The following is a 7,219-nucleotide window of genomic DNA, read 5'->3' as shown; positions in this document are numbered from 1 at the left end:
TCACCTCTGCGTTTTTTTTGGTGTTTTTTTTATGCTATAAAAAAAGGCCGACAATTTTGAAAAAAAAAAAATATATTTTGTACTTTCTGCTATAAAACATATCCAGTAAAAAAAATGTAAAAGATCAAATTTCTTCATCAATTTAGGCCAATTTGTATTCTGTTACATATTTTTGGTAAAAAAAAAAAAAATCCCAATAAGCGTATATTGATTGGTTTCGCTAAAGTTATAACGTCTACAAACTATGGGATATTGTTATGAACTTTTTATTTTATTTTTTTATTGTTTTTACTAGTAAATGGCAGTGATCAGCAATTTTTAGCGGGACTGCAATGTTCCGGAGGACAAATCTGACACTAAGTGGTACTTTTTGGGGACCAGTGACACCGATGCAATGATCTAGTGCTAAAAAAAATGCACTGTCACTGTATAAATGACACTGGCAGGGAAGGGGTTAACATCAGGGGCGATCAAAAGGTTAAGTGTGCTCCTAGGGAGTGATTTCTGACTGTGTGGGGGATGGACTGACTGGCGGAAGAGAGAGATCTGTGTTCCTGATTAGCAGGAACACAAGATCTCTCCCTTCCTCTCTGACAGAACAGCCGTCTGCCTTGTTTACATAGGCAGACGGCTGTTTCTGCCTCTCCTACACATGATCGACGGGGCCCCGGCGCCCATCGCGGCCACCGGACCCGCTGATTGACTCCTGCTGTGTCCAATCACAGAGGGAGCGCGGCTCCGGTGGCGCAAGCGCAATCCCCAGAGCCGATACGAGAAATCACGTACAGGTATATGATTTTGCGCTTAAGGGCCGCCCTGCCGCAGTATATGTACTTGGGGTGATCCTTAAGTGGTTAAACTGATGACCTGCAGAGACTTTTAAAGCATCGCCTATAGAAAATTTTGTCTTCCAAAGTTCATCGGCAGACGTCTGCAATTTTAAGGGATTGACATGTTTGTATCTATTTACTCAGCACAATCTCATCTTTTAATTTGGGTTCATATATTGCATTTTATGTATATATTACTCAGTATATTTACGTTAATGTGCACTCGATAAACCATTGCATTACTATCAATATAAAAGTTTGGAACTACCACTATTTAATCTCTCTGCTTTCAGAAAATATATAGTAAAAATACCTAAAGTTCAGGGAATTGAACTATTCTCAGACATAAAATGATTTATTAATTACATTTCTTTTTTAAATTTTTCTCCTCTTGTAATGATGTGTTGTTCTATGTTGGCCTGTTTGTCTGTCTTTTGGGTGTTAATTTGTAAGTCATGGTCTATATGGGTGTGTAAAATACATTTGGTATTACGGTCATTTTAGTATATGGATAACAATGCTTGACTATTATATTAGTGAAATATAAATCCAATTATTGATATAATGGGTTAGAGATACCCTATTTAAGTTAGAAGGGGGGCACAAGTTTTGGAGTTATATATGTAGATTGAAAGAACAAATCCCTTGATGAGGTACTTTTCTGGAATTAGGGCATAATTTTAAAATGATAGATATTGTTCCACAGTTAGATCTCAATAGGATTATGCAGAAAGTAGAAGGGGAGGAGATATTTTAACACAATGTGTTTATTGTATAAAATGTCTATATATATATTTTTTTTTTTGGTCAAAATTCTTTATATATATTGTTTAAAATTAAAAACGTATACAATAAAGATTATATTAAAAAAAAAAAAAAAAATGCAAAAACAGTTCTGGCAACAAAAGGGTTAATTAGCCATTTGCTGACCTCTTGCTGAGCATTGCTGAGGGTTTTCCTTTTGTTGGACAACCAAGTTCAAAGTTTTCAACTTGTTTCTCTACATTGTATAACTCTATTTTTTCATGTAGTGCAGCAAAGTGCTTAGCACTTCCACCTAGTAGCATTAAGGTCGTCCATTTGAATCCCAACCATGGCACTACCTGCCTGGAGTTTGCATGTTCTCTCTGTGCCTGTGTGGGTTTCCTCCCACACTCCAAAGACATGCTGGGAGATTAATTGGCTCCTGTCTAAATTTGCCCTAGTATGTATATCAGTGGCGGCTGGTGCTCAAAATTTTTGGGGGGGCGCAAACAAACTGAAAAATTCTGAAGAAAAAAAACATCAATTGCAGCCTCACTGTACCATCAAACGCAGCCACTGTGCCCATCAAACTCTCCCACTGTGCCATCAAATGCTCCTGCTGTGCCCATCAAATACTCCTGCTGTGCCCATCAAATGCTGCCACTCTGTCACCCCCCAGCCGCCCACCCGCCCGCCCGCTCGCCGGCACTTACCCTGTCTCGGTGGGGCAGTGGGTGATGGTGGCGGGCGGTGGTCCTCTATGCTCCTCCATGTCCTTGATGTTTCCTCCCATCCTCTCCTCCCGTCCTCTCCTATGATTGGATGCCTGATAGGCATTCAATCACATTGCCTGTCATTTCAGCCAATCAGGTGACGGGTAACAGACCCGAGCACCTAATTGGCGGAGAGGCGGTTCAGTGTTAGGAAAGCGAACATTCATTTGCTTTTCTAACACAGCTGGGTGAACTGCGAGTGCCAAGCATAGCGCTTGCAGGTCACCTTTTTTGATGCCTATTAGAGCCTATGGCTCTAATCGGGTGCTTCAAAAACACCCCCCGCCGCTATAATTCAGGTGCCCGAAAAGGGGCTGGGTGCCTGAATAGGGGGTGGCAGCAGCAGCCATGGATAGATTCATTCAATGCATGAATCTATCTATTGGTGATAGAGGGGGTGGCTGGAGAGAGGGGGCGGCGCTCGTTCGCCCTTATGGACGCACCGCCACTGATGTGTATATATGCATATGACTTAGGGACCTTAGATTGTAAGCTCCTTGAGGTGCTATATAAATATCTGTAATAAATAAATAAAAATAGCGCTACCCCAATAGGTACTGCTGATTTTATCTGGTTCTTTCCCAGACTGTACAGAGTCCACCAATCACACAAACCACAGTCCGTTTACTGGCTCCAATAAACTATCTAGGGGATCACTTTATATCATTTCTTGCTTGTAGAAGTTGTTACTGGAGAGGGATAGTAGGGTATGGGATACTCCAAAACATTTAAGCAGAGTTAGCAGAGGACACTGTTCTCTCAGTAAAGGTATCACTGTCTATGTCTCACAGTTGGGGACCATGAGATAGTTTTCAGAATAGTCTATTGGCTCATGACTGAGGATCATGAAGTAGTTTGCAGAATAGTTGAATTTTCACAACTGGGGATCATGATATATAGTGAGGACAGTCTATTGGCTTATGGCTGGTGACCATGTGGTGGTTTGCAGAATAGTTAAAGCCTCACAGCTGGGGACCATGAGAAAATTTGTAGGACAGTCTATAAGCTCATGGTTGGGGACCGAAAGGTAGTTTGCAGTATAGTTAAAGTCTCTACTAACAAATACTAGAGCAGATGTATCCACACAGGCTTCATCCCTTCATAGAGAAGCTGGGCAATCAGTCCTGATTGAGTTTCAGCCTATTTAGTACCCTCCCAGACCATCGCCCAAGAGCATAGTAAATATTCAGGCTTGTCATTTGAATTAAGCTCTGGTATCTTCTCCCAGAGGCAGGGGGAACCAATCAAACGCCCAGCCTGTGAAACCACAAACAGACCAAAGCAAAAGATCACCGCTCCTCTCATTACAGAGCAAGCCAAAAATGTAATTTACCTTGCATGCTATACTAGGAGGGTGCTACATCCACATTGCTTTTATTGCAAGGAAATAATAACACAGCTGCTGTTTTTGAATATAGCAAATATTAGTAATTTCTTTTCCAAATGTTTGTTCTTGTATGGTCTGCAGGTCGTGGATGAAACATTATGAAGGAAGCAACATAAACAATCCCTACCCAAGGTATTAGTCTAGATACGCATGATCAAAACAATATTTTCTTCATTAGATTGCAGCAACCAAGTCTAGGAACTTCCCACCCTGGGCTGCCGTTCATGGTACATTAGCACGAGTGATTCATTAAAGTGGATTGCAAACCTTCCCACACAGTATATAGACAGGTAATAGTTCCAATAGGAAACATTTCTGCAATATATATTGTAGGAATCTGTAAATATTTAAACTGACCCAAGCCCTAACTTGAAAAGAGAAATATGAAACAAAGATAGAACTTAATGTGTTGGTTTCCACTATATATAAAGGCTTAGTGTGTTTTATGTTAGCCTTTCCTCATCCAGCTAAATAGCCTGAATTGAAGTAACAGCACACCTGGCACAATGATATATGCCTCCTAGAATTGTACATTATTGTGTTAGAATATTCTCACAGAGCCTTAAGGTGGAAGTTCACCGTAGAATTACTCTAATGCTGCATACACACGATTGGAATTTCCGTCAAAAAAAGTGTGATGGGAGCTTTTGGTCGGATATTCCGACCGTGTGTATGCTCCATCCAACTTTTCTGTCTGAATTTCCGCCAGCAAAAGATTGAGAGCTGGTTCTCTATTTTTCAAGAAAAAGTTCTTGATGGAAATTCCGTTCGTCTGTATGCAATTCCGACGCGCAAAAAATCACGCATGCTCGTAAACAATTTGACACATGCTTGAAAGCATTGAACTTCATTTTCTCAGCTCGTCGTAGTGTTGTACGTCACCGCGTTCTTGACGGTCGAAAGTTTAGAGGACTTTTGTGTGACCGTATGTATGCAAGCCAAGCTTGAGTGGAATTTCGTCGGAAAAACCAAGATTTTTCCGATGGAAATTCCGCTCGTGTGTACGGGGCATAAGAGAAATAAACAGCTGTAGAACAACTGCACTGTAGTGTAGCAGATGCGCTCAACCACTCTACACCGTTCTTGTCTGGACCCCGGGGTAGTAACTTTGTCCTAAGAGTGTACCATGGGCATTAGGCCCTCCAAGGGAACTCTTTCTTGTGTGTGGGGACACTTGTGGGACAACCCATCCTGGCTTAATCAGTACCTGTTGACAGTCCTCTGCCTATCTACTTCATCCCTTAAACCAACGGACCCTGCTTTTCCCCTCGGACCCAAGTTTAGTTTCCAGGAGACATCCCCATATGGAGGTTAGGAAAAGGATGAGTCCACATCAGGTTTGCCTTTTTTTCTTGATTTACTGAACCAATATGAGCAAGGGTATTTACATACTTCAGCCAAATAAAATTCTATTCAAGTATGTATTCTTAAAGCGGAGTTCCACCTAAAAATGGAACTTCCGCTTTTCCGGTTCCCCGCCACCTCTGGTGTAACATTTGGCACCTTTCAGGGGAGAGCAGATACCTGTCTAATACAGGTATTTTGCTCCCACTTCCGGGCCTAGATACCAGAGCCACCCGCGGGTATCTATGCCACTTCTGGCACCTTCTCCATCCCCCCCGCTGTCTTCTGGGAGACACACAGCAGTTGGGTGAAAAAGGCAGGCATAGTCTGGCTCTCTTGATAAGAGCCTGTGACAGCCCTTACCACACCGGGAGATTTTGATGGCAGGGGGCATGGACAGAAGAGGATTTCAACTAAGGGTCAGTCCACACAATAGAAATGCAATCCAGATGCATTTCTGTATGTGCATTTTTGATGTGTTTCCGGTGCATTTTTGAGGCTTTCCAGAGCATTTTTCCCCTATTTTTTTTTTTTTATCTTAGGGGCCAGTTGACACCACATGCAGTCTAGTGCCTTTTTTTTGGGCATCAAAAATGCATGGAAAGTAGGTTATATAGTTTCCAATGGCATAGTTCATACCAGTGCAGTCAGTTACAGGGCATACCACAGCTGCTTGAAAACAATAGCTGGTGATTCCTTCATCTATGTTGTTTGAATGAGTTCACTGCAGGAGAAGTAGCATTGTCACCCCATCAGAGGAAGCACTCCAACTGGCAGGATTGACAGACTATTTTTAAAGGGCTAATGATTGTTTTTGAATGTGAACTTATATTCCTAGAAACCGTATGTATAAAATACAATTACTATTGTTATTATTATTATGTAAAAGATGATTTTTCAAAAAAAAATGTCTTGACTGCTGAGAAGCTTAGTCTTGTCTTACCCCCCACTTATTTAAACCACAACAAAACCCTTGTCACCCAAAAAGGCACATAGGCCACTTTAAGATGGAAGTAGGGCAAGGCCACAGCTTTATTGAACATCTTAGTATAACAACCTTCAAGATACATATACCATGCCAGTCACGGTTACACCGTGAACATCTTTAACCAAACCGTATAGTCTAAGAGGCTTGTCTCCACCATCAGTGCGAGACAGGCATTAAACTGACCCCGTAATTAACTTGAGGACATGGCCCATAAAGTAATACCAATAGCTGGCAAGGTAAAACCTCCAAGGAAGCTGTGACGAAAACACAACGGGCGGGTGGGTGGGCAACTCTTGTGACGTCAACTTTTCTTGGAACTAGTGGGACATGCCTCTGCGTAGCCTTTTCTAGAGTTCTGGCTCCACCCAGTCACCTCGTTCCATTGTAGCCAATCCCAACGGAGCCACTCCGACTCCCTGATTAGGTTGGCGCCCCGCTTGGTTGCCAAGCATCCAACAGTCAAGGCTCCCTCTCCTTAGGGAGGGTTGGGTCAAGGGGCCTTCATTATTTATCTATTTGGTAAGTTTACAGACTTGATGTTTCATGTAATGGTTGGATGCAACATGTGATTATTCTCCTAATCAAGATGGTCCCATCTCTGCTAGGAGAGAGGAAAAAGCTGCATCCCCACTGTGTGCTTCATTCTCCAAACTGTTCCAGTCTTGTCCAAAGCACAACTTTAAAGCCTCCATAAAACTTCTACATTTATTTGGAGCTTTTCAACTGCTTCTAAACATAGAGTATTCCAAACTTTGAAAAAATTTAATTATTTTGCACAAATATTTATCTGATTTGTGCAAAATAAGAAACATTGAACAATTTTTTTGTATCCCTGAACACAAAAAAAGAAAAAATATATAATCAGTTTAATTTATTATGTGTAATATAAACCTTTGCACTTGTCCTGATGAAACTGCATTAAAATTTGTGTCCAAATTTATGTTACTTAAATGCGCTTCTTGTCATATTTTGGTAATATTTATTTTCACATTTTAATCTATAAGGCAACATTGTATCTTTTGGCGTTGGTGACACTGTGTTTATTCATTAGAGGTGAATATTGTATTATGCACTAGAGGAAAAATAATGTGCTTGAAAAAATTTTTAACAAATTGGTTATATGTCAGTTAGAAGATATAAACTTTTTTTTTTT

This window comes from Aquarana catesbeiana, linkage group LG07 (assembly GCF_042186555.1).
Source record: "Aquarana catesbeiana isolate 2022-GZ linkage group LG07, ASM4218655v1, whole genome shotgun sequence".
Lineage (NCBI taxonomy): Eukaryota > Metazoa > Chordata > Amphibia > Anura > Ranidae > Aquarana > Aquarana catesbeiana.
This window is presented reverse-complemented; position numbering follows the sequence as displayed.